Genomic DNA, 27,136 nt, shown 5'->3' on the forward strand with positions numbered 1-27,136 from the left:
ATCAATCCCTTTTGGGAATGGACGTCCTAATCTAAGTAGATTCATCGTTGCATTTCGAGGATGGCCGGGTGGCATGGACAATTAGAACTTTGAAGAAAGAATAATTGAAGGAACACCCGATATGGGCTAAAGATAAGAATGATTGTGGCCAACTCCAGATGGAGCCTGCTTCATTTACTGGGACTAAGCCTCCATGCACTAAACGGTATCCCATCAGTCCAACTGCCATTGTGGGAATCTTACCGGTTATTCAGCAATTGGAGAAACAAGGGGTGCTTATTAAAACGCATAGCTCCTCCAATAGCCCCGTGTGGCCGGTACAGAAATCTAATGAGACTTGGCGTTTGACTGTCGATTATAGGAAAGCTAACCAGTGGATTGATCAAAAAGCTCCTTTGAGCGCAGATCCCTCCACCATTTTTAATCCCCTCAAACCGGAACAAAAATATTTCTCGGTTATAGATATGGCCAACGGATTTTGGTCGGTGACTCTGGTACCGGAGGTTCCACAGTGGTTTGCTTTCACTGTCCAAGGACAACAGTATACTCGGACCCGGTTGCCGCAGGGTTTCCACAACAGCCCTATGGTATTCCACACGGCTCTACAAAGTCATTTGCGAGAATTACCTCCCGTCATCCACAGTCATCCAATATGTAGACGATATCCTGCTAGCTTCAAACACGGAAGAACAGCATGAACAAGATTTACGAGCTTTGCTGGACCACCTTTGGCTGAAAGGACATAAAGCCAGCATCGACAAAGCTCAAATATTCCAAGAAGAGGTTGCATACCTGGGACAAAAGATTTCACAAGGAAAGAGAGAACTTACCCAGGATAGAACTGCAGCCATTCAAGCTGCTAAAAAACCCACCACTATTCAGGAACTAAGGTCCTTTTTGGGATTGTGTAACTTTAACAGAAATTGGATTGACTCCTTCACACAGCTTGCTCAGCCACTGAATGATATTTTAAAGGGGAAACATGCCTCTAAAGAAGCCATCACCCTCACTAAGGAACAGCAAGAGGCCTTCCTGAGTTTGAAAAAGGCCTTGTGTTCGGCACCGGTTCTAGGAATCTCCAACAGTGGTAAGCCATTTACCCTGTTTGTCCATGAGAAAGAAGGATATATGACAGCTATACTGACACAAGAACATGGGGATCGGCAAAGACCTATTGGCTATTATTCGGCAAAACTGGATGCGGTAGCCCTCGGATGGGGAAGTTGCCTAAGGGCCATGGAAGCTACATGTCGAGCGGTAATGATCACTGCGGCTCTAGTTCTCGACCAAAAGCTGATTGTCAAGTGTCCCCACACTGTACACGCTTCGCTGTCTATGAATAGAATGTCTCAGGTGACAGCAGCTAGATGGACCCGCTGGACAGCAGTTTTGGAAGCTCCTAATCTCCATATCGTCCGGGCCAGCCCGGTTAATCCCGCAACTATGCTCCCGATGTCAGAATCGAGGGAGCAAGAGGGGGGAGAATGTGAAGGGCATGACTGCATGGAGATTTAAAAAGAAACAGAAGAAGCAGCCTTAGCAGCAGAGGAGCCTCTGCACAACCCAGACCTCATCCTGTTTACAGATGGTTCCTCCTTTGTGGATAATGGTACCAGAAAAGCAGGATGGGCAGTTACAACCTTATATGAGGTAGTGGCAAAAGGATGTTTACCCTCAGGAACGTCAGCACAACAGGCCGAGTTACGGGCCCTGTCAGAAGCATGTCGAATAGCAGAAGGACAGACAGCCAATGTCTACACAGATTCGCGTTATGCTTCTGGAGTCGCTCATGACTTTGGTCTGTTATGGCGGAAAAGAGGATTCCTCACTGCTGCTGGTACACCTATTCAAAATGGAAAAGAAGTCCGAGACTTACTAGAGGCCATACAATTACCTCAGGAAGTGTCCATCCTGAAGTGTAAGGCCCATACCAAGGAAAATACCACAGAAGCACAGGGAAATGCCCTAGCCGACCAGGCAGCTAAAGATGTCGCCTCACAGGGCGTTCCCCCAGAAGAACCAACACAGATGTGCAGATTGAAAGCACTCAGGACTCTGACATGAGACCTTCAAACAATGCAAGGCGAGTGTTCCCGAGAGGAAAAATGGACATGGATTGAGGCAGGAATTAAACTATGCGAAGATGGTGTCTGGAGACAAAGAGTTACCGACAAGCCAGTCGCGCCACAAGCGCTTATGTCTTTTTTAGCCCAACAGATCCACTCGTGGGGACACTTGGCCTCACAACAGATGACGGCACGGTTCCAGAAAAGCTGGTGGGGTCGGCGATTTAAAAAACACGCCCAGCTGGTAGCAGACCGTTGTGTGGTCTGCCAAAAAAATAATTCTGGACCCATCAAAGTAATGCCCCAACTGAGGCCCCCTGCCCCTGTTGGACCATTCCAGCATCTGCAGGTTGATTATATATCTCTCCCTCCATGCCAAGGATACACTAACATTCTTGTTATGGTCGATAGATTCTCTAGATGGGTAGAAGCTGTCCCAACTAAAAGAGCCACAGCCAATCACACTGCAAAGGTCTTGTGTAAGGATTACATTCCCTGATGGGGAGTCCTGAGTAGCATTGGCTCAGATCAGGGAACCCACTTCAGAGGTGCGGTCTGCCAAGAAGTCTGTAGGTTACTGAACATTACGTGGGATTTACACTGTCCTTATCATCCACAATCATCAGGACAAGTAGAGCGAATGAATCGAACTCTGAAACAACGGCTTGCCAAATATCACCAAGAAGGAACACCATGGCCCCAGGCACTACCAATAGTGCTATGTAGCATTAGGGCAACCCCAAACAGAACTACAGGTCTAAGCCTATTTGAAATTATAACAGGAAGACCCATGTTGCTGCCAGGAACTATTGATTTACAGAAAGCTGATGTTCACTTAATGAGTGACACACTGTTATCAAACTGTCAGAACCTAACCAATGCTATTAGTTCTGTTTCCCAACCGGTATCGGCAGCTTGGGGTCATCCACCCGAAGGAGGATACGACATCATCCCGGGAGTCTGGGTGTATATGAAAAAGTTGCATCAAGAACCTTTGGGTGTCAAGTGGGAGGGACCTTACCAAGTGTTATTGACCACCCAGGCAGCTGTTAAAAGTCCAGGGAAAGAAAGCCTGGATCCACGCCTCACACGTTAAATGAGCACCCATAACTGAAGCTGAAATCTGATACGGACAATTACTTTTTGCCAAAATGTATAAATTTACTGTACTACTGACTGTAGGTATTCTAGATATTTGCCTACTTCTTACAAGCCGAACCTCTGCACCAAAGGGAAATAGTAGAATACCCAGGGAACTACATGTAAATACCTTTTTATATATGTCATACATTTATGCCAAACAAAGTAACATTTCTAGTTGTTGGGTGTGTGCGCATATTCCTATTCACTCAAAGGGAGGGGTTCCCTTGAGGCCAATTCCCTTGAATATCTCGGAAATGGCTGAGTGGATAATTAATCAAAACAAAACAGGCAATGTGTTTCAGGATACCGAAAACTGGGCACGTAAATGGAAGTCAGCAGGTTACAATCTGACTACCTTTGAAGGGGGATACCAACCGTGCTACAATAATTCCAAACGGCCCCATTTTTTGTTATCACTAATACAATGGGGGTAGGAAGACTGAGGGAATTGGGCTGTCTGATTAGAAACATCAAAGGAGGCCAAAATCTCGGGTATAGTAACTGCTGCCGGAATTATAATGTAATCAAGCCACGGAACCGTCCAAACTGGGCTGATGTGGGAGTTTTTAACATAACGGGGATTCTGAATAAAACAGATGGAAAAGCCTGGACAGGCCCCAGAGTGTTGCTGACAAAGAAACAGCTAACATTCATTGCCTATAATGGCACCTATTGGGTGTGTGGCCACAAGGCCTACCCTTGGCTACCCCAGAATTGGATGGGATCCTGCTATTTAGCGTACTTTATGCCATATATGTATCATATAAAGTCACTGTCAGAACATCCTCAGAGAGCTATCACAGAAACAGAGAGGTTCTTTGCCATTCTGATCCGCAGGTGTGGGACCGCCAAACTGGCAAGGGAATCCATTAACATGGCATCCATGTGGAATGGGTAGCCAATGATACCTCAGAGGCCCTAGTTAAAATCAATGCAGAAATGGCAGCAATCCGCACAGTAGTCCTACAGAATAGACTGGCCCTTGACTACATCCTGGCTGAAAAGGGAGGGACCTGCGCCCTACTCAGACCTGAGTGTTGCACTCTGAAGAAATTACCCACTTAGCGGAGCATATCCAAAAGGAGGTAGAAAAACTTAAGCAACCCCCATCATTCACTTTGTGGAGCCACTGAATGGCTAGGTTAAATAGGAACTTCATTGGTGGAAGGTTTAATTCTATTCATTGTACTTTTATATTGTTTGTTTATGTTGATTAAATGTTGTTGCAACCAGGCGGCTGTAGCTGCTGTCCCACAGGTGAGACACCTTGCAGGTCCCAGCAGACCGTCTGTATGTGGCACAGGAGTATGTTATGCTTAAGGGAAGGTTGTTTACTGTTTGAATTAAGATATTGATTTGGATTAAATTGGAATGAGGTTAATTAACCTACTAAATCCAGACTTCCATTGTGGCCACGATGGAATTCGGGTTTATGTAAATTTGTGTGGAAGCTACAAGTCCGGACATGTGGCGAAACACATCAATAAATTTTATAAGGAAACTCTATTAACATGTATGAAATTATTTTGTAGAATGTTTAACCAGTGATAGCTGATGTTTTATGGTTCAGTTTGTGAAAGAATCAAAGGGGGGATTGATAGAGAATTCAAACAGGCTGCAGAGTTGAGAAAACACAGACCCCATGCCTACGTGTGAGTGAGCACATTGCATTAAGTCATCAATCAACTTGACATTTCAGGACTTTTAGCAGCAAGCCAATTAGGGGTTAACAATATATCAATTGAGCTAATAAGGTCAAAGAAGGCGAGTTCATTTCTGTAAATTGAGTCAGGTATAAGAACAATCATGTTTTGCCATGTTTTAGAAGGACAAAGGACTGGTAATCAGCCAGTAGTTTGTTTCAGCTGCTAGAATAGAATTATTTTAAATCTACAAACCAGAGTTCGCATCTCATTGAAAATTAAGAAATCTAACAATTTTGTAGGATAATTGGGATCCCTTGCTGAAACTTTTGTTGATGGATGATTCCAGCCAAACAACAGAGAAAGTTTGAGAGGTTCTTTGTGTTGCAGCACAGCTAAAAATCCACGTAAATTTCAAGCACACTGTTGACATTGCCAGGGTCCAGATGGCTGTGCCTATGGGAATAATAGGGCACTTGGGTGAGTTCCATCATGGCCAGGAGACTTTGAGCCTATGTGGAAAGGCTAGAAATGTTTTTTTACCAGGAATACTATCGTCAATGTCCGCGGTGATGAAACCCGTAATCGGGTGGTTTTAAAAAGAAAACAAGCTATTTTGTTGATTGAAGCAGGCCCCGAGATGTATCTAACCCTGAAAAATGTGTTTGTTCCTGTCAAGCTAAAGGACACGCCACTGAAGGAGAGAACAGAACTACAGTCCTGAGCCTCTGGAAATTGATGAAAATTATTGTTTTGGAACACAAGATCATTTACATGACGAGAGTATCAGTGAGTACATTGTAGCTTTAAAAAAGCTGTCCAGTGACTGTCATTTCAGAAACTTTCAGGACTGAACATTGCGTGACCGCTTTGTTTGTGGGATGAAAACTGAAGCAATCAGAAGAAAGGTGTTCACAACCCCTAACTTGACTTTTGATTTAGCTTGTCAGACAGCTAGATCAATGGATATGTCCGACCAATACTCCGGACAATTTTGTGCCATTTCCAGTTGTCAAACAACCGAGATGAATCATCTGCAGGTTAAAAGTAAAAGGCAGTTGGGCCCCAATGCCTCAGAAAATGGCCAGGGTAACAGTTAATTGAAGTTGAACTATCGGTAAACTGGGCATCCTGCGAAGGCATGCCGACTGACGAGTTAACCAACTTTCAATGCCATAAGTAGAAATCACCCGAGACTACATAGCATTAAAGAGAAGCAACAGGATGAGGACATTCTTGAGATACACGTCATCAGGAGCACAAGGTTATCTAACAACCATTCACGAAGTATTATCATCCAAGTAGACATTGCAAGAACAGGATACACAAGGAACTCGACACTGGTGCATCCATGAGCGAATGACCAGAATCGCTATATCTAAACAACTTGAGTGAGTTTCCACTGGAGAAGTCGAAGAATGAGAGTCGAGGCTACTCGAGAGAAAATCCCTGTTGTAGAACGTATCACCGTACTGGTGAATACAAAGATCAGTTTCAGAGCTTGCCTCTCTTGTAGTGGCAGGGGACACGCCTGCCTTAATAGGTAGAAATTGGTTGGAATCACTGAAGCTGGATTGAAATGAGATTTTTCGTGTTGAAATGAGATTTGCATCCAAGGATGATATTATCAAGCGGTGTCAGAAGGTGTTCCCGGAAACAGGCAGTCCAATCCAAGATAATTGTCAGGGTACAGAAGGAAGCAAGACAAGTATATTGCAAGCCACGTCCCGTACTATACGCACTCAAGGAGAAAGTAGATCAAGAACTCAAAAGACGAGAAACTAAGAACATTATCTCTCAGGTAGATCCAAGTAATTGGGCTAAACTTATTTTTGTTGTATCTAAGTCAGATAGTAATGGTGATGCTACGTCCAGGTTGCCATCCCCATCACAAGTTACATCCAATCGGGAAGAAGTGTTCTATTTTTCATACATTGATGAATTGCCAGCCACAGCTGAAGAGATTGGTAGAGCAACCAAATGTGACCCAGGTCTGTCAAAGGTGTATGATTACATAGCAAATGGCTGGCCAAACCAGGTATCAGAGAAATATATTCATCCATACAGTGTTAATAGGAATTAATTATCAGTGGATAAAGATTGTATCATGTGGGGTGCAAGAGTCGTTATCCCAAAAAAATTCAGGTGCAAATTATTAGGAGATATTCATGACCAGCACCTGGGAATGTGCTTGACAAAGAATTTTGCATGCAGTTACTTATGGTGGCCAGGTTTAGATAACGATATATAGTACATCATTAGTCAGTGTACAACATATCAATCGGTAAGCAAGAAACCACCATCAGTACCATTACAGCCATGGAAATGGTCTCCCAGGGTGTGGCAAAGGTTACATGTAGATTTTGCTGAGCTAGAAGGACAGCAATTGGTCATTGTGATTGACAGACATTTGAGATGTTTCTGCTGTGAAAAATAAGTTAAACACTAAACAAATTGTGAAGATTATTGTCTTCATATGGCCTCCCAGAAGAAATTGTGTCTGATAATGAGCTTTAATTTTGTTCAGAAGAATTTGCACAGTTCATGAGCAGAAATGGTGTGAAACATACCAAAGTTCCACCGTACCACCCTGCTTCAAATTCTGCAGTTGAGTGCACAGTACAAATTGTAAAACATGCCCTCATCAATCAAATGTTGGATCCAAATACAAAGAAATGACAATTTTCGTTGGACCACAAATTGACAAATTTTCAAATTGCTTATCGTAATACTCCTCATACAACTACTGGTAGGACACCAGCAGAGTTGTTTCTCAAATGACAGCCACAAACTAAGTTTTAGCTCAAAGCCAAATGTGGCACAGTTAGTAAAAGAGAAACAAGACAAAGAGAATCATGCTAGAAGTAGAGTAAGAGAGAGAAATGTGAAATTGAATCAGAAGGTTAGAGTGAAGAATCATCACCATAAATGGTTAAAGTGGTAACCAGGAATAGTAGTGAAAATATGTGGCCCTTGCACATATTTGGTCAAGATGTTTGATCATGGAAAGGTTAGGTTTGTTCACATTGATCGTATTTTATCTACAGATATAGAAAGATTTTAAAGTCGGAATGTTTTGATTATTTCTGATGAGTCAGATAGTCTCGTGACAAGTAGAGTACCAGTAGAAAATCCAACATCAGATTTATTAGAACCAAATCCAAGAGAAAGTCAGAAGTTAAGTTTGAGTCCGAGTCAGGCAGACAAACAGTCTGCAGTTGTGGACAGCACCAGCGGAGCAGGCCGGGGAGCGGAAGGAGCAACGTGGCGGCATACCACTCCAAGGAGCAGCACGTGTTGGAGCAGGAGAGCAACTGTAGCAAAGAGTAACGTCACCAAGATCCAGGTCGGTGATTGGAGCACGGGCAGATACAGCAGGAACGGTGAGGTCAGCGAGAAGGAACGGCGAGAGATTGCAGAGAGATGTGATCGGGGCCCAGGAGAGGTGCGAGTTCGAGGCCCAGAAGATGCAAGGCCCCAGGGGCAGCATGGGCCAGTCCACACAGCGATTATGTGTGTGCACTAGGTCCATGCAGCAGAGCAGGTCTCTAGTTGTCTTGGTTAATCCTTGCCACTGGACTAAGGCCTAGCTCTGTCAAGCCCATGTGGTGGCTGGTGTGCAACGGGCGCCGCACTTTAAAAAAAATCCACGCACAGGCATCTTCCACCCGTCAAGATTTAATTCGGGACCTGGAATTTTAGGTCCTTCATTGAAATACCTGTGAACTTTTTGACGTGGAAGCAAGTCATCCTTGATTCGAGGGACTGCCGATGATGATGAGATCACAGGTTACCCTTGGAGGAAAACTATCTTCATGCTCAACCTAGAAGGAGTAAGTTCGATACCAAGTTTGGAAGGTTCTGTTCGAGAGCGAAGATATCCTCTTCGAAACAAATAACATGTGGTCAAATTTGATTTGTAAATATGGCAAAATAAGTCCAGATATTTTGTTATGTATAACCATGCAAGATATTTTTGATGATTATTTGTTATGATTGCTTCTTCATTAAAGAGGGAGAGTGTAATATAGAGCTCCACCTAGTCAACTACTGCTCCACCTAGTGGACTACTGTGGTAATGCAATTGCTGCTGTAAATACAATAAAAATCACATGATCGAAAGGAGCCACCTTGTACTCTGTGTGTGTTTGTGATGTCGTAAAGAATATATCACACAGACAATTTACTTTATCTTTCCTGCTCTCCAAAACATCAAAGTAACTACATCCTGACAAAATACATGTCCCAGCTGCTATAATCAGGGTGGTAAAAAACTACATTTAATACTTTAACAAATAAAACACATCCAATTGACTTGTTGGGTTGTTCACAAGAAGTTTAGGCGTCCAATCCTCATCTGAGTCACTAGATTCATACACACGGGGTTGCAGCCCTCTGCTGGGTCTTGTCATGAATGCTGGTTTAGGTACATTCAATCCTGTAAAAATGTAAATATTCCAATCACCTGCTGTTGATCATTCCCTGTATTTAATTTGCCTTAACTTACTGATGTGAGGCATCTGTTGAATCGAACCATTTTAGAATAATATCAGGTAAGAGCAGCACAGAGGCTTTCCTTCATCAATGGCATCTGGAATTAAATCCAGCCCTTACTGATCAGATGCAAAGGAGCATTTATGTTATGTTGGGATGCTGGGAGCACATCCCTCCTCCCAGGACCTTTAAGAGCCGAGTTCTCCCAGTAGTTTTTCACTATTATGCCGCAGATTGCTATTTACATTGTGACAGCTGACGGTCACTCTCAGTACCGAGGGAAAGGAGGGTCCTTGATGGTATCTGAGATGTAGAGTTCACCTCCCTATTGCAAAATTTACTATTTTTATTCTTCATTTTATTTTTATTGACAATCATTTCTTGATTTTGCACAAAGAGTGGGGGACAAGCCACACGGATACAATAGGAGGTGATCTGATAGTCAGTGGAGATCCGAATCAGCTCATCCCCACATCACGAGCCGACCAACACACAGACAGGATTTTATTCAAGGCAATAAAATTAATAGTCAGTGAATCACAGGTTGGAGGTTCTGCATTTCACGTTATACATTCCTAATGTGTGTCCACAGCGGTGAAATGGAAAATCACAACCAAAATGTCGAACCACATATGGGGAGAAAGTCCACTTGGGTGTAATAGAAACATAGAAACATAGAAAATAGGTGCAGGATTATGCCATTCAGCCCTTCGAGACTACACCATCATTCAATAAGATCATGGCTGATCATTCACCTCCGTACCCCTTTCCTGCTTTTTCTCCATACCATTCTTATATCGGATGTCTACTCACTCACTGAGCTCTGCCCAATCATCTTTGGAAAGATAAACGGCAATGTCTTTAAGCTTCTCAAGAATCTGCTGACAAAATAAGTGACATTTCTGATACATCTTGGCATTAAATCTGTAATCTTTACAAACTAGGGCTCTACAAATGTAAGATTAGCTCCGCTGTCAGATCACCCAATCTTTAAAAGAATACCCTCCACACCACTTGAATGGGCCGGCACAGCCAGCCTTTATTGGGGGCCATCAATATCATAGCAACGTGATGTTGAATGGTCTTGAAGGGAAGTTGTCTCAAGACCTTCGACAATCAGTGTTGGCGCTACCATGCTCCAGAGGGTGTCTGAGAAGGTAAAACAAAATGGCTAAAATGCTCCCACACACCACCCCATTTCTAAATGATTCATCCTCACCTTCTTTCTCTCACATGCAACATTTCCCAGCTAATTGTAGTCAAACAACTTACAGCAGGTTTTCTGGCACTGCTGTTTTTGAGCCAGTTGTTCCAGGACACTCATAGTGAATGCCTCCGATCCCTCCCCCTCAGTGTGACACTATCCACACTCACCCCAACATCATAGTCGAGATCAGTTTGCTAACTTCAAGGAACACAGCAAAAGAGCATTCATCAAGCTTCTTCTTCTTGGTAGTCTGTCGTATCCAACATAGACATTGATGTGCTAATCATCAATGACATATGTCTTCAAGTGGCTGTATCGACCAATTCTGGATGCACATAGTCTCTTGCATGTCGGACAAGGGAAGTTCGATGTGCCTGATGCTGACAGTACTGCCACCTGATGTCGTCTATCTCTAGTGTCCCGCAGGCGTTGACATCGGCTTTCTTCGAAGGTCTGGCAGGCAGTCCTTGTGAGGATTCGCCACTGGATTTTATTAGCTGCTGTATTCTCGAGATCCTTTGTTCGGATGCCACAGTACTGGAGGTTAGCCTTAATGCAATCTTTGTCGCGCTTGCGGGGGCGCCCCTGGTGTCTTTGACCTTCTCAGAGCTCGCCGTGAAGAAGCTGACGAGGGATCCTTGACTCATCCATGCGGATGACATGTCCAGCCCACCGGAACTGGGCTCGCATGATCATCACCTCGATGCTAGTTGATTGTGCTCTCTCCAGAACCTCAAAGTTTGAAACCCGATCTTGCCAGCCTATGTGGAATATAGATCTGAGACTGCGCATATGGAAAGCTTCCAACTTTTTGATGTGACGCCTGTAGGGTGTCCAGGTCTCACATCCATAAAGGAGAGATGAGAGAACGACTGCTCTATACACCAACAGTTTAGTTGACAGTCGGATGTGGTGGTGACTCAACACTTTAGTGCGCAAGCGACCAAGTGCCTGGCCGGCTTTACAGATCCTTGCATCAATCTCCTTGTCCAAGGACCCATCACTTGACATGGTGCTGCCAAGGTACTTGAACCTGTCCACTGACTTTAGTTGTATACTGCCGATGAAGACTGTGGGAGCAGGTGCTGTGGTGCCCAGGGGCAGGCTGATAGAGAACCTCGGTTTTACTAAGGCTGATGGTTAGGCCAAACAATTCTGTTGCCTCAGCAAATTTGCTGAGTATGAATTGTAGGTCACTCTCCTTGTGTGCCATAAGGGCGCAGTCGTCAGCAAAGAGTGCCTCTAGGATGAGTTGTTTCCGTACTTTGGTCTTTGCAGCAAGGCGGCGGTGGACGAACAATGAACCATCTAATCGATATTTCAGGTAGACCCCAAACTCCAAGGGCCCAAGTTTCGGCCTCAGTTGCTCCTGATTTTTTGGAGCAACTGGTGTAGAACGGAGTATCTTAGAAATTCAAATTCTCGGCATTTAGTTTGCTCCAGTTCTAGTCAGTTCGAACAGTTTCACTTTGGAACAGAATTTTTTTTTCAAAAGGGGGCGTGTCCGGCCACTTACGCCTGTTTTCAAAGTTTCGGCAGTGAAAACTTACTCCAAACTAACTTGGAATGGAGTAAGTGAAGATTTTTGTACGCTCGAAAAAACCTTGTCTACACTTTAGAAAATAAGGCGTAGGTTACAAATCAGGCGTAGGGAATGGGGGGAGGGGGGGGTTTAAAGGGAAGTTTACAAACATTAAACACTTCAGTTTTACAAATAAAGAGCCATCATCAATAATAAATGATAAAAACATCAATAAATCAACCAATAAATCAATCCAAAAAAATTAATAAGAAATAATTTTTTTTAAATCAATAAATAAAACATTTTCTATTTACCGACTGCAGCACCGGAGCCCTCCAACAGTGTGCTGGGACGGCCCCCCCCGCCAGTGTGTCTCTGTCAGTGTCTCTATCTCTCTGTCTGTCAGTGTCTGTGTTTCTGACAGTGAGGGGAGGAGGGGGGTAGAGGGAGAGGGAGAGGGGGGGCAAGGGGAGGGAGGCAAAGGGGAAGGGAGGCAGAGGGGGAGGGATGGGGCAGAAGGGGGGAAGGGGAGAGAAGGGGGAGGGGGGAGGAGAAGAGGAAGGGGGGAGGAGGAGAAGTGGAAGGGGGGGAGGAGGAGAAGTGGAAGGGGGGAGGAGGAGAAGGGGAAGGGGGGAAGAGGAGAAGAGGGGGAAAGGAGAAGGGGGAAGAGGAGAATGGGGGGAAAGGAGAAGGGGGAAGAGGAGAAGGGGGGGAAAGGAGAAGGGGGGAAAGGAGAAGGGGGGAAAGGAGAAGGGGGGAAAGGAGAAGGGGGGAAAGGAGAAGGGGGGGAAAGGAGAAGGAAGGGAAAGGAGAAGGGGGGGAAAGGAGAAGGAAGGGAAAGGAGAAGGGGGGGCAAGGAGAAGGGGGAGGGAGGCTGAACGGGCTGGGCCCGGCAGGGCCCGTCCCCAGCACCAGATTTAAAGGTAGGTGGCGTTGGGTCGGGTCGGGTGCGGGGTCCGGGGTCGGGTGCGGGGTCCGGGGTCGGGAGCGTGGGTCGGGTCGGGGGGAGCGCGGGTCGGGGTCGGGAGCGTGGGTCAGGTCGGGGGGGCAGAGGGAGGTCGGGTCGGGTCCGATCCGGGGGGGGGGTGAGGGGCAGTCGGGAACACGGGTCGGGTCGGGGGAGGGAGGAGGGAGAGAACGCGGGTCAGTTCGGGGGGGTGGTGGGAGGGAGATCGATTCGGTTCGGGTCGGGGGGTGGGAGCGCGGGTCGGGTCCAGTCCGGGGGGTCGGGTCGGGCCGGGTCCGGTCCGGAGGTGGTGGGGGGGGTGGGGAAGCGGGAGTCGGGACAGTGTCGGGGTCGGGTCCAGTCCGGGGGCAGGGGGGGAAGCGGGAGTCGAGTCGGGTCGGGAGGAAGCAGGAGCTGGGCGTGGTAGGCAGCCTTATGCACGCAGCCCCAGTGAGGCCATTTGGCCAGGGCTAGGGGCTGTGTGCTTCAGGCCCCTCCCACACAGTTTTGGGCACCTGGAGCTACTGCACATGCGCGCCCACTGTAGTGCGCATGTGCAGAGGTCCCGGCAAGGTTTTCAGCGCAGGGACCGAGCTCCGCCCCCTACAGCTCGTGCTGCACTGCGGCCGGCTCCAGAGGCCCAGCAGGGAGTCGGAGAATCAGTAAGGTTTTTTTAGGCACATTTTGTGACGCGAAAAACAGGCGTCCAGGTCGGTGCTGCGCCGTTCTAGGCGCGGCCCGAAACTTGGGCCCCAAGTCTTTTATGGCATAGTTCAAGTAGCAGGTAAAGAATAGGTTGAACAGAACTTGAGCGAGTACACACCCTTGTTTCGCTCCATTTGAGATGGCAAATGGGGCCGTGGTTGTGCCGTCTGAGAGCACTTCTCCTGTCATGTTGCCTCCCAGGGAGGCAGAGCGCGAGCCCTTTGAAACAAGGCACGTGTCGCCCTTCCAATGCCCCGCCCCGGGGGGGAGGTGGGCGCTATAAATAGAGGCGGCGTCGCCGGGCAACGGGCAGAAAGCGGGAGGCTGCAGGAGGGGGAAGGTGGTGTGCGGCTGCGCGGGCGGATTGTCAACCGTATGAGGGACATTCAGTTCATAAATTGTGTTTCAGAGTTTGGTCATTGGGTCAATAATTTATTTATGACAAGAAAAGTAACAAAATATCCTGAGGAGACAGGAGCTGGCAGGATTACTTTTAGCCCATCACCTCACACAAAAGCCACAAATAACAGACCTGGGGCACAACCATTGAACAGACTCAGGGCCCGACAAAGGCTGACAAGCTCCAGATGCAAAATTCAGGTGAGAAAGTCTTCCGGCCCCCGGTCAGTGCCCTCGACAGCTTTTTCTGTCAGTGCACTGTGTTTCAAATTGCGGCGCGGCCACCATTAAAGGGGAGGGCGCACTGCCACGGCCGCCATCTTATTTTTTTCCCCGGCCGACTGCTAGATCGGTCCGAAAATTGTACCCCCGGGTTCGGCCAGCCCGCCAGCAGGCAGCCTTGCACCCGCTCTTGGGTACCAGGCCACTGACCAGGCCGAAACCCTCCCTGGTGGGCACAGTGGACCCAACGTAAAAAGATGCCGAGCTCGCAGCGGCCCTCCCCTTTAACTGAAGGAGAGAGATGTGACGCACAGCGAGATGATGTCACCAGCCCGATGCTGATGACTGACAGTAACGGAGACTCCGTTCCCGCCCCCACTTCCAACCCCATTATGACCGACTTCTGCCCCGCTCGAAAAAAACAACAAAGAGCTGAAATTCGCAAGAAGGGCCACCGCATCCATTGGACAACAAAAACGGGAGGAGCGACCCGTTTCAGATGGGCATGAATTTCGCCCACAGTATATATTGTGATGGACAACTTTACCAACACAGATCTAACCAGACTGCAGAAAGACAGCGTCGATCCCAGCGATCTGTCACCATCAGAATAAAGGGGCTGTGACAGCTCAGTGGGACAAAGACTCTCGGAGATTAAACACATTCTGCAGTTGCTGCAGTTTATATCAGAGGAACATCTTGAAATCCCAGTAGAAGATACAATTTTAGAGCGAGAGGATCAAACATTAGACTACAACACCATCGCCCCAAATCCCCAACCCTCACTGGCAGTGAGCAATCATGGAATGTACCCTTATATTCATTCTTAATCCACACAAATATTATCATAAAGAGTGAAAGGTAAGAAGTATAAATATGAGCAATGTTTGAGGTAACAAGTGATTATTGAAGGCCATTCAAATAGAAAAAAAATTCAAACTCAGTAAAATTATAAATTAGTTACTGTTCTCTACATTTAAACGGCCTCTCTCCGGTGTGGATCCGCTGGTGTCTATGGAGGCGCCCTGACACTGAAACTCTTTCCACATTCCGTACATTTATATGGCCTCTCTCCTGTGTGGATCCGCTGGTGTCTATGGAGGTGCCCTGCCCGTGTGAAACTCTTTCCTCATTCAGTACATTTATACTGTCTCTCTCCTGTGTGGATCCGCTGGTGTTTATGGAGGTACCCTGACACTGTGAAACTCTTTCCACACTCCGTACATTTATACGGCCTCTCCTGTGTGGATCCGCTGGTGTAGGTGAAGATCTCCTGATTTTTTTATATTCTCTGCTTTGGACAGATTGTGTAAACGATCGCTGCCCACTTTCCCATTGCAAAAGATATTTTATACTCGGTGGAGAAGATTGTCCGGCTGAAATCTGCCCACCCGATTCAGGATGTCTTCTGATGTGCTTCTGGAGAAAATGTGCAGAAGTAAAAGCAACATTGCAATGAGGGCAAGGATGGCACTCATCTCGGTGCACTTGTTGTCCTGCTGGAGAAGGAAGAAAGAGAAATTGTCAGTGTATTGAAACATCTCGAAGTTTCTTTTGGAAGTACAAATGATGATTATTTCAGTATTAAAGCAGGGCTCTTAAGATGTTAATTTTGTGAATTTAGAGCCACCTCCTGTGGAAGAAGTGGTGGAGGATCATCAATAGGGCATGTCCATTTAAAGATTACTGTCTAATGTTTCATGGTTCATGTATTCAGTCTGTGAAATCCTCCAAGGAACAAGGTGTACATCAATAATCTTTTCAGTATTGTTATAAACCAGTGTGAAAATCAGCTTTGTTAAAACAGGGGAAAGAAAATTAAACAGCAAGTGTTGAATAAAAGAGCAGGGGAGCTGGCTGGGAGTTGCCAGTGACCCCAACAGTGCAATGATGCTCATTGTATCTTTATAAATGCTCAATTATTCAGCTTGAGCGACTCCAACTAAATTTTCTAATAATATCAATATTCAAAAAATATTTATATGTATAAAACTCGTAAAATGGATACTAACTATATAATAAGTAGTCTATTTTCCCTGGCATTGGGCAGTCTCAAGTCAAGCAAGGTTAGAGAATGGGGGAATGACGGGACCAAGGTGTGGAAGGGAGAATGAGAGAGGGGACACAAACAGAAAATGCTGGAAACACTCAGCAGGCCAGGCAGCATCTGTGCTGAGAGAAACAGTTAACGTTTCAGGTCTGAGACCCTTTGTCAGAACTGGAAATGTCAGAGATGTAACAGGTTTGAAGCAGGTGCAGAGGCAGGGAAAGGGGGGAGGGGAGGAATGAACAAAAGGGACGGTCTGTGATCGGGTGGAAGGCAGGAATGATTAAATGTTGCAAATGGGGATGGCAGAATCATAAACAGCTGGTGCCTGAAACAACAGGGACAGAAGTTTCAGACATTTGCAACATTTGCTGTACTGAGGGCGTGCTGCACTGTCAGAGGTGTCATCTTTCAAACCGTGCTGAACTTTGTCCTTGTGTCCTGGCCAATATTTATCCCTCAATCACATAACAAAAACAGATTATCTGGTCATTATCACATTGCTGTTTGTGGGAGCTTGCTGTACACAAGTTGGCTGCCACATTACAGCAGTGACTACACTCCAAAAGTACTTCATTGGCTGAAAAGTGCTTTGAGATGTCCGCTGGTCGTGAAAGGCACTATATAAATGCAAGTCTTTCTTGTCTGCCTGTTAAGTTGGACAAGAACAATCCCATCACCAGACCATTTATCTCATTGCTGTTTGTGGGATCTTGCTGTGTGCAAACTGCTGCTGCATTAGCCACATAACAACAGTGATTGCACTTCTAAAAGTAAGTCATTGCCTCTAAAGAACTTTGGGACATCCCGAGCACATCAAAAGGCCGATATGATGCAATTGTTTCTTAAGCTGAAAAGTAGCCGGATGATATTTAAGGGAGCAGTTCCTGACCTCAGTGCCTATTGTGTGGGATCATCCTTTGTCTCAGAGACAACAGTGCTAGTGACTGAGGATAATTCACACCAAAGAGTCACTGTAGAGGGATCAGGAGAGGGATCACTTGCTGAATTCACCCCTTCCCAGTCCAAGAGTACTAAGGGCAATGATACCGCCTCAACTACTGTCCAGGTCGGGATACTGGGAGCCGGTAAAGCCTGTACAAACTTAGTTATACCTGAATCTTTCATTGCTCTCTATCCCCTATTACAAAATAAAAGTCACAGTCAGTCAATGATCATAGAATCACACAGCACAGTAGGGGGCCATTTGGACCATCATGTCTGTGCTGGCTCTTTGCAGAGCTATCCAATCAGTCCCACTCCCCTACTCTTCCCCATAGTCCTGCAATGTTTTCCTTTTCAAGTATATATCCAATTCACTTCTGAAAGTGACTATTGAAGCTACTTCCACCACTCTGTTAGGCAGTCCGTTACAGATCCTAACAACTCAAAAAGATTGTTCCTCATCTCCCATGACCTTTTTTGTCTATTCCCTGTGTCCTCTGGTTATTGACACACCTGCCAGTGGAAGCAATTTCTCTCTATCTAGTCTTATTAAAACCCACACATTTTTGAACATCTCTAATAATGCTCCCCTTAACCTTCTCTGCTATAAGGAGAAATACCTCAGCTTCTTTCGTCTCTACACATAACATAAGAACATAAGAATTAGGATCAGGTGTCGGCCATTCGGCTCCTCCAGCCTGCTCCATTCAATAACATCATGGCTGATCTTCGATCTGGACTCCACTTTCCTGCCCGATCTCCACATCCCTTGAAACCCCTGGATTAAAACATCTATCTCAGCCTTGAATATACTCAATGACTCACCTTTGGGGTAGAGAATTCTAAAGATTCACAACCCTCTGAAGACATTCCTCCTCATCTCAGTCTTAAATGGTCGCCTGCTTATCCTGAGACTGTGCCCCCTAATTTTCGACTCTCCAACCAGGAGAAACTGCCTCTCAGCATCTACCCTGTCACTCCCCCTCAGAATCTGAAATGTTTCAACAAGATCACCTCTCATTCTTCTAAACTCCTGAGAGTACAGACCCAATCTACTCAGTCTCTCCTCAGTGTCAACTGTGGCTCAGTGGGTAGCACACTCGCCTGAGTCAGAAGGTTGCGTGAGTGCTGCACTGTCGGAGGTGCTGTCTATTGGATGAGACATTAAGCCGAGGCCCTGTCTGTTCTGTCAGGTGGGCAACAACAACAACTTGTATCTATATAGCGGCTTTAACATAATAAAACATCCCAAGGTGCTTCACAGGATAAGTTAAGATAAAACAAACAAATTTAACACCGAGCCACATAAGAAGAAATTATGGCAGATGACAAAAAGCTTGGTGAAAGAAATAGATTTTAAGGAGCGTCTTCAAGGAGGAAAGAGAGGCTGAGAGGTTTGGGCAGGGGAAGGAGTTCCAGAGCTTGGGGCCCAGGTACAGGAAACCAATGGTTGACCAGTTATAACCAGGGATGATCAATGGGACAGAATTTGAGGAGTGCAGGCATCTTGGGGGGTTGTGAGACTGAAGGAGATTAAAGAGATAGGGAGGGGCGAGGCCATGGAGGGAATTGTTAAGGGATTGACTATTTGCACTGTACTTTTTCTGTCCTTCTGCATGCGTGCTGTCAAGACTCTGCCTCTGATGCCTCACGCCCAAACTGGAAGTGCCAAGACTGCACGTGCGGCCCCGAACCGGAAGTAGGACCCTGCAATCAGTCTGACCACATTCCCCGAGCGACCACTGACCGGGCTCTGATCCTCCGTGGGGCTCTGAGCGACTGGGGGAGAGAGAGAGAGAAAGAGCCAGGGGTTGGGGGTGGGGGGGAGGCGGGGGAGAGAGAGCCTGGTGGGGGGGGAGAGAGAGAGAGAGCCTGGGGGGTGGGTGGGTGGGGAGAGAGAGCGAGCCTGGGGGGGGTGGGGAGAGAGAGAGAGCCTGGCGGGGTGGGGGGGGATAGGGAGAGAGAGTGAGCCTGGGGGGGTGGGGAGAGAGAGAGCGCCTGGCGGGGTGGGGGGGGGATAGGGAGAGAGAGTGAGCCTGGGGGGGTGGGGAGAGAGAGAGAGCCTGGCGGGGTGGGGGGGGAGGATAGGGAGAGAGAGTGAGCCTGGGGGGATGGGGGGAGAGAGAGCCTGGGCTGGGGCGGGAGGAGAGGGGAGGGGGGGGGGGAGAGAGCCTGTGAGAGTAGTGGGGGAAAGACTGGGGGGGAGAGAGAGAGCCTGGGGGGGCGGGGGAAGGGCGCGGAGAGAGAGAGAGAGAGAGAGAGAGAGAGAGAGAGAGACTCGGTGGGGTGGGGAGAGAGAGAGAGAGAGAGAGAGAGCTGGGGGGGGGGGGGGGCGGGGAGAGAGAGAGAGAATGAGAGAGAGAAAGAGCCTGGGCGGGGAGGGACGTTGTGGGGTGGCAGAGAGAAAGAGAGAGAGAGAGAGCCTGGGGGCGGGGGGGAGAGAGACGGAGCCTGGGGGAGAGACAGAGAACCTGGAGGGGAGATAGGGAAAGCCTTGGGGGAGGGAGAGGAGAGAGAGAGGGTCTGGGGGGGAGGGAGAGAGAGAGCCTGAAGGGGAGGGGAGGTGGGGGAAGAAAGAGACACGGTGGGATCGGAGGGGAGAGAGGACCTTCCAATCCAGAAGTTACGACACTGTCACTATTCACTTCATACCCAATAAACCTGTTAACAATCCACACACAATACCCCATCTAAGGTGGGGGGAGGGGAGGCAGCACTTGCACTGGGGGTAAGTGACTTTGGCTGGGGGAGCCAGCACTTATGTTGGGGTAAGGGAGTTCAGCTGACACTTGGTGGCTTCTGGGGAGATCTAACCTCTGTGGCTTCTGGAAGTCAAAGTGGATTGAGTTACAATTTGTGAAATCAGTGAGAACTTGGGCTGGGCAGTCCCAGTTACACATTCCAGAGAAACTTCAGGGTGAGGCTTATCCTCCAAGGGGACCAATCAGAGACAAGGGTGACCATTTTTACAGTACAAATAAACGCGTCCATTTGTAAACAAGGATGAGGCTTTTCAAATCGAGGCATTGCTTAACCGGAAGCCAAAATAGGTCGGCGAGCACAAGGGTAATGGGTGAGTGGGACTTGGTGCGAGTTAGGACACGGGCTGCGGGTTTTGGATGAGCTCAAGTTTACGTAGGGTAGAATGTGTGAGTCCAGCGAGGAGTGCGCTGGAGTAGTCAAGTCTAGAGGTAACAACGGTATGGATGAGGGTTTTAGCAGCAGATGAGCTGAGGCAGGGGCGGAGACCATCAATGTTCTGGAGGTGGAGAAAGGTGGTTTTAGTTATGCCACAAGTTGTGCCATAGGATCCTTAACTTTTCGATTACTCTCTGCTGCTAAACATCTTCTTAAACCCCTCTCCCCTGTCTCCACCACACTCACCTCTAATAACAAGTGTGAGGAGCCCATGGACTTCTTTGTCGCAATGATTTAGACCATCCGATTAGCTGCATGTGTCAGTTCCCTTCCTTCCCCTGGCCCACCGGGACAAAACTCCTCTGAGGTTCCTCCCTACCCGAGCCCTGAACTCACATCTCTCTCCAGTTTCTCTCTGATCTACCCTCCTGACCTCTCCACGCTCATCTCGTCCATGAGACCCATTTCCTGCTCCCTTGACCCTATTCCCACTAAACTGCTGACTATCCAACTTGCTTTTCTGGCTTCCATGTTAGCCGACATTGTTAATGGTTCTCTCTCCTCAGGTACTGTCCCTCTCTCCTTCAAATCTGCCGCCTTCCTCAAAAAAACAGCCCTTGACCCCACTGTGCTTGCAAGCTACCGTCGCCGCAAGACTTCACCGAATTTTCTGCCACACTGTTTTCCGCCAAAAATGGCGAAATATCGCCAAAAAACCTTGCGCAAGGTTGATGAATTTTTAGCCCAAAGATCCTGGGGCACGATTTCTTGGAAGAACAGGGCAGTTATCAATTTTTTGGTCATCCTTTGCTGATTTCTAAAGCTCTCCCAATCCTTAGGCTTAGCACTATTCTTCACAACATTATAAACCTCCTCTTTTAATCTAGTACTATCCTTAACTTCAATAGTTAACCACAGATGGGTCACATTTCAAAAGGAGTTTTTAAATTACCAATGGATGTATATTTGTTGAGCATTTTGGAATATTTCTTTAAATGTTTGCTACTCCTTATCTACCATCGTACCTTGTAATCTAATTTCCCAATCGAGCTGAGCCAACTTGCCCCTTATAAAGGAGTCAAAATTGCCCCTTTCCTTCAGGCTTGTTACCACCATAAATCGGAGGCCATGCAGAAGCGTGGAGTGGCCGCCGACTTTTGGTGGAATAAGTCCCAATTGCCCTCCCGAGTTTTCCCGTCGGTGTCCCAATCGCACCCCCTTACCGCTCCTCTGCTGCCGATTGGTGTTAAGCACGTCATCACCGTGCGCACTGGTGATCGAACCCCACGTCCATGACATTCCCCTGGGAAAATCTTCGGCCTGCCCAGCGGTGTCCATTGAGGCTGTGGCCATTTGCAGCAGCCGTGTGGCTTCCCTTAAAGGAGACGGCTCACTGCCGCTGCCACCATGTTTTTTTTGTCGGCCGACTGGCATGGCAGCCCGCCAATTACGCCACCAGGTTCGGCCAGGCTGCCACAGAGCACCAGGCGGCTGACCCAGCCAAAACCCTCCCTGGTAGCCCAATGGGCCCAAGTTTAAATATAGCAGAGGGTGTCCCCTTTAAGTGAAGGGGAGAGCTGTGGTGACGCAGTGCCATGATGATGCCATCGTGGCAGTGAATCGGCACCACACCCAATTTCTGCACCTCAGCTGCTGTCACCGCCACATTTTTCCCCTCAGGTGTAGTTACCGCCCTCCCATTATGCCTGACTTCCGGATCAAAACAAAATTTTTAAAAAAGCGGAATTTACCGAAAGAGTCAACCTGAACCGCAGCTGCGGTAAAACCCATCGAAAAGGGGGTGCATGTGCTCCCTTTCAGGTGAGGGGCAATTTCTTCCCCAAAGCATCTGGTTGAGATTTAAGTATTTCACTCTCGAACCCAAGGCGAAATTCTATTATATTATGATCACTCTTCCCCAGAAGATCCTTTGCTCTGAGATAGCCGACGGTTCCCATCCCAGGTATGATTCTGGTAAATCTCCTTTGCAACCTCTCCAAGATGCTGACATTCCTTCCAAAGTGAGATGCGCAGATTTGGACACAATACCCTAGCTGTGGTCTAAACAGTGTTTTTTACAGGATTACCATAATCTCCTTGCATGTGCCTCTATTGATAAAACCTAGGGTCTTACATCATTTTTTAATAGCCTTAATGTCCTGTCACCTTCAAAGATTTGTGTGTGTGAATCCCCAGGTCTTTGTTCCTGCACCCACTTTACAATTTTATCATTTAATTTATATTGTCTCTGCTCATGTTCCCTCCAAAATGCATATCTTCACACTGCTCTGCATTAAATTTCATTTGCCCTGTGTCTCCCTATTTCACCAGTATATCTATGTCTTCCTAAACACTTCGACTATCCTCTTCACTGTTTACTGCATTTCCAAACTTGTGCCATCTGCAAACTTTGAAATTATGCCCCCAATACCCAAGTCCAGATTGTTAATATACATCAGAAAGAGCAGGGGTCCTAATACTGACTCCTGGGGATAATACTGTATACTTCCCTCCAGTCTGATAAACAACCATTCAGCACTACTCTCTGCTTTCTGTCTCTTAGCCATCTTCGGATCCACGCTACCACTGCCCATTTGATCCCATGGGCTTCAATTTTGCTAACAAGTCTATTATGTGGCACTTTATCAATCACCTTTGAGATTGTAACAAAAAAAATGATACCTTGGCTACAGTTTGGATTTTGGTCAGAATCCTTACATTTTGGTTCTTGTTTTCCCATGCACATTGTGGTCCTTTTGATACCGGGTTCCTTGGCATATTCATCACCGTACCAGACCAGCAGCTCACACCGAGGAGGAACAGGCTTGCAGGTTCGGTAATAAATTTTGCCGCAGTGTTGAAAGGCTACAAGGTTCTGTTCCTCCTCCTTTCTGGCACAGTTAACAAATCTGGAACATAACAAACAAATAGTAAAGTGCTGTGGCTCCGTGGGTAGCACACTTGCATCTAATTCAGAAAGTTGTGGGTTCAAATCCCACTCCAGGAACTTGAGTACATAAACCTCTCTGCCCTCTTAATTGGACATAAAAGATCCATGGCACTAGTTCAAAGAGCAGGGGAGTTATACCTGGTGTCACACCCAATATTTATCCTTCAATCAACAGAACAAAAACAGATTATCTGATCATTGCTGTTTGGGGAGTTGGCTGTCGCAATTGCCACATTACAATAGTGGCTACACTCCAAAAGTATTTCATTGGCTGCAATGTGCATTGAGACATCATGTAGTCATGAAAGGTGCTATATAAATGCATGTCTTTCTTCCTTTCAGTGGCCAAAAATAAGTTAAAATTTTGAATTGATTAAAGAATGAAAATTATATTAGCATAGTGTTTTATAATGACAGGACATGTCCCCAGCCGTGGACAAATTTCAACTTGCTGTGGGGAGCAGTATCTCAGTAGAGATCAATCACTTCAGTGTAGATGCAAAAAATAATAGGCCAGAAATTGTGGTAAGGGGCTTCCCGTGGGCGGATACTTCCAACCAAATTTTTTTTAATGAAAGTACCTGGTGGTCCTGGAGGAATGAACACTTCCGACCCGAGCCCTAGATGCGCAGCCCAGAGCAGAGGCCCATGCATCCCCTGAGTGTACGGGCAACCTGGGATCACATGTGCCTGGACCACCAATGATAATAGAGTATTCTCATTGATAGTAATGGTGGGTTCTATTTGTACAAGCTCCCATTACTATCAATGGGAATACCCCTAAAAACACAGAAACACAAAACATTAATGTACAATAAAACCTCCCAAAATTAAAATTAATTGAAATTTGTATGCCTGTAAGCTTGTAATGTTTGTAGCTCCACACTGTGGGTGTGGATGTATTGTGTACTGCAATTACAGAGTTAATAATTAAACAGAAGCAGCAGGTTCCGGAGACTTCCGAGAGCTGCCTGCCATATTAGAAAGGTGTGTGTGCTTGTGCTCTGTGAATATATCACATTTGGCGGCAAGATGGGATTTTTTGGATAATTTAAAGCTGAAATTTTGTTGGTAAAGGATTCAGCCAGCCAACAGAGAGACTTTGGAAGCTTCTCTGTCTTTGGAAAAAGCTACAAAATCCGAGGTAAAAAACAAGCACTGTCTGCACTGCAGAGTTTAAAATGGCAGCACCCGTAGCAGTAATGGGACACTTAAGTGAATATAAACACAACCAGGAAAGGTTTAAGGCGTATGTGGATCAGCTAGAAATGTATTTCACTGCAAATAACATAATCGAAGTTCCAGGGAATGCAGATCAGAACCGGGCGGTGTTGGAACGGAAGCAGCTCCAGCATTGTATGAAACGCTGATAATCTGCTTGTGCCTGACAAGCCAAAGGAAACAACGCTTAAAGAGATTTTAACAAAGCTGGAGCAGCACTATAACCCCAAACCATTAGAAATTGCTGAAAGCTATCGTTTTGGTATATGAAATCAAAAGACTGATGAATGTATCAGTGATTACATTGTAGCATTAACAAAGCTATCTATTCACTATAATATCGGAAACTTTCAAAACCGAGCATTGAGGGAACGTTTTGTTTGTGGGGTGAAAAATGATGCCATCAGAAGAAAGTTATTGACGACGGATGACTTGACTTTTGAGATTGTTTGTCAAACAGCAAGGTCAATAGGCATGGCTGATCAATATTCCTGAAAATTTCATATAATAAGTACGGACATCAGTCAACCGAGGTGAATCGCCTGCAGATTCAAATTAAAAGGCGGTGGGGGCCCAAAGTCTAAGAAACTGGAAATTCTAACAGAGCACCAAAGTCATGCTACAGGTGCCTGGGACAAGACATTGCTTAAAGTTGTCCATATGTGAAGGTAGAGTGTTTCTTCTGCAGAAAGACTGAGCATCTTGCGAAGGCATGCCGACTGAAGGGTAAACCAGCTTTCAAAGCTATGAGTCCAGCGTTCAAAGCTATGAGTAGAAATCCCCAGAGACTACATAGCATGGAAGAACAACAGGACGTGGAGATGTTAGAGTTAAATGTCATCAGGAGCAGGAGGTTAATGGACAGCGATTCGGAAATTATCAAAATCCACATAGATGTTGCGGAATTCAAGATACCAATGGAAATCGACATGGATGCATCCGTGAGTGTAGTACCGGAGTTGCTATACCTAGACAAATTGCGTGATTTCCCATTGGAGAAAGCCAAGATAGAGCTGTGAGACTACTCGGGAGAGAAAATTCTTGTGGTAGGTCGTATCACCGTACTGGTGAAATATAAGGATCAATTCAGAACTTGCCTCTAATAGTAATTAAAGGAGACAAGCCTGCCTTACTCGGAAGAAATTGGTTGAGATCACTGAAGCTGGATTGGAGTGAGATTTTCCATGTGGAAGCGAGATTTACATCAACGGATGATGTTATCAAGAAGTATCTGAAGGTGTTCTGCAAAATGGGATGTCTGATCCAAGGCTTCACGGTGAGTGTCAGGGTACAGAAGGACGCTAGATCGGTTTACTACAAGCCACATTCCGTAACATATGCACTCAAGGAGAAAGTTGAGCAAGAATTCAAAAGACTAGAGATTTAGCACATTATTTATAAAATACAACAATGTAATTGGGCTACACCATTGTTGTTGTACCTAAGTCCGATGGTAAGGTAAGGTTGTGTGGTGATTATAAAGTAACTATAAACCAGGTTCTAGAGGGTAATGTACCCAATACATTGCCGAATATAGAAGATTTGTTCACAACACTGACAGATGGTCAGATTTTCTCAAAACTGGATCTTACGAATGCCTACTTACAGCTTGAACTAGATGAGGAGTCCAAGTCATGTTTGACTATAAATACTCATCTAGGCCTATATCAGTTTAACAGGATACCGTTTGGAGTGTCTTTTGCCCCTGCCATATTCCAAAGGGTGATGAACCAGATTTTGCAAGGTATTGAAGGGGTAGTATGTTATTTGGATGACAGACTAATTTCAGCGCCAAATAGGCAAATTCAGAACATATTGAATGAAGTCCTCAAACAGAGTACGAGTGTCTGCTTGTAAGTGTGAGTTATTTCAAAACTCAGTGGAGTACTTAGGGTACAGAGTAGATAAAGATGGTTTGCATCTAACCATGGGAAAACTGGATGCAATTAGAAATGCACCCGCTCCCAGAAATGTCACTGAACTTCGTTCATTCTTGGGTCTTTTGAACTATTATGGGATTTTCCTATCAAATTTGGCTACAGTATTACATCCACTGAATGAACTTTGGAAAAAACAGGTCCATTGGAAGTGGTCAAAAGAATGCGATACAGTATTCGAAGAGTGTAAAAGCAAATTGGTAGAGAGCACCATGTTAGTTCACTGTGACATATCTAAGGAGATTAAGCTTAGCATGTGATGCCTCTCTTTATGGAGTTGGGGCAGTGATCTCTCATGTATCAAGTAGTGGGGAGGAGGGACCAATTGCGTTTGCTTTACGCACTCTCAGTGCCAGTGAGTATAATTATGCGCAAATCGAAAGGGAAGCTTTGGCATTAATTTTTGGGGTCAAGAAGTTCCACAAATACTTGTATGGTCATAAGTTTACCATTGTTACGGACCATAAGCCCCTAACAGCAATCCTCCATCCAAAATCCCCAGTTCCAACATTAGCTGCAGCCCGAATGCAGAGATGGGCTTTGATTTTTTC

General features: G+C 46.2%; 1 pseudogene; it reads right to left on the reverse strand.

Annotated features, from left to right (window-relative positions):
* LOC139250592 (zinc finger protein 729-like) overlaps positions 1–27,136 on the reverse strand; it is a 539,046-nt pseudogene that overhangs the window by 447,062 nt on the left and 64,848 nt on the right.

The sequence above is a fragment of the Pristiophorus japonicus genome, unplaced genomic scaffold (genome assembly GCF_044704955.1).
Source record: "Pristiophorus japonicus isolate sPriJap1 unplaced genomic scaffold, sPriJap1.hap1 HAP1_SCAFFOLD_396, whole genome shotgun sequence".
Classification (NCBI taxonomy): domain Eukaryota; kingdom Metazoa; phylum Chordata; class Chondrichthyes; family Pristiophoridae; genus Pristiophorus; species Pristiophorus japonicus.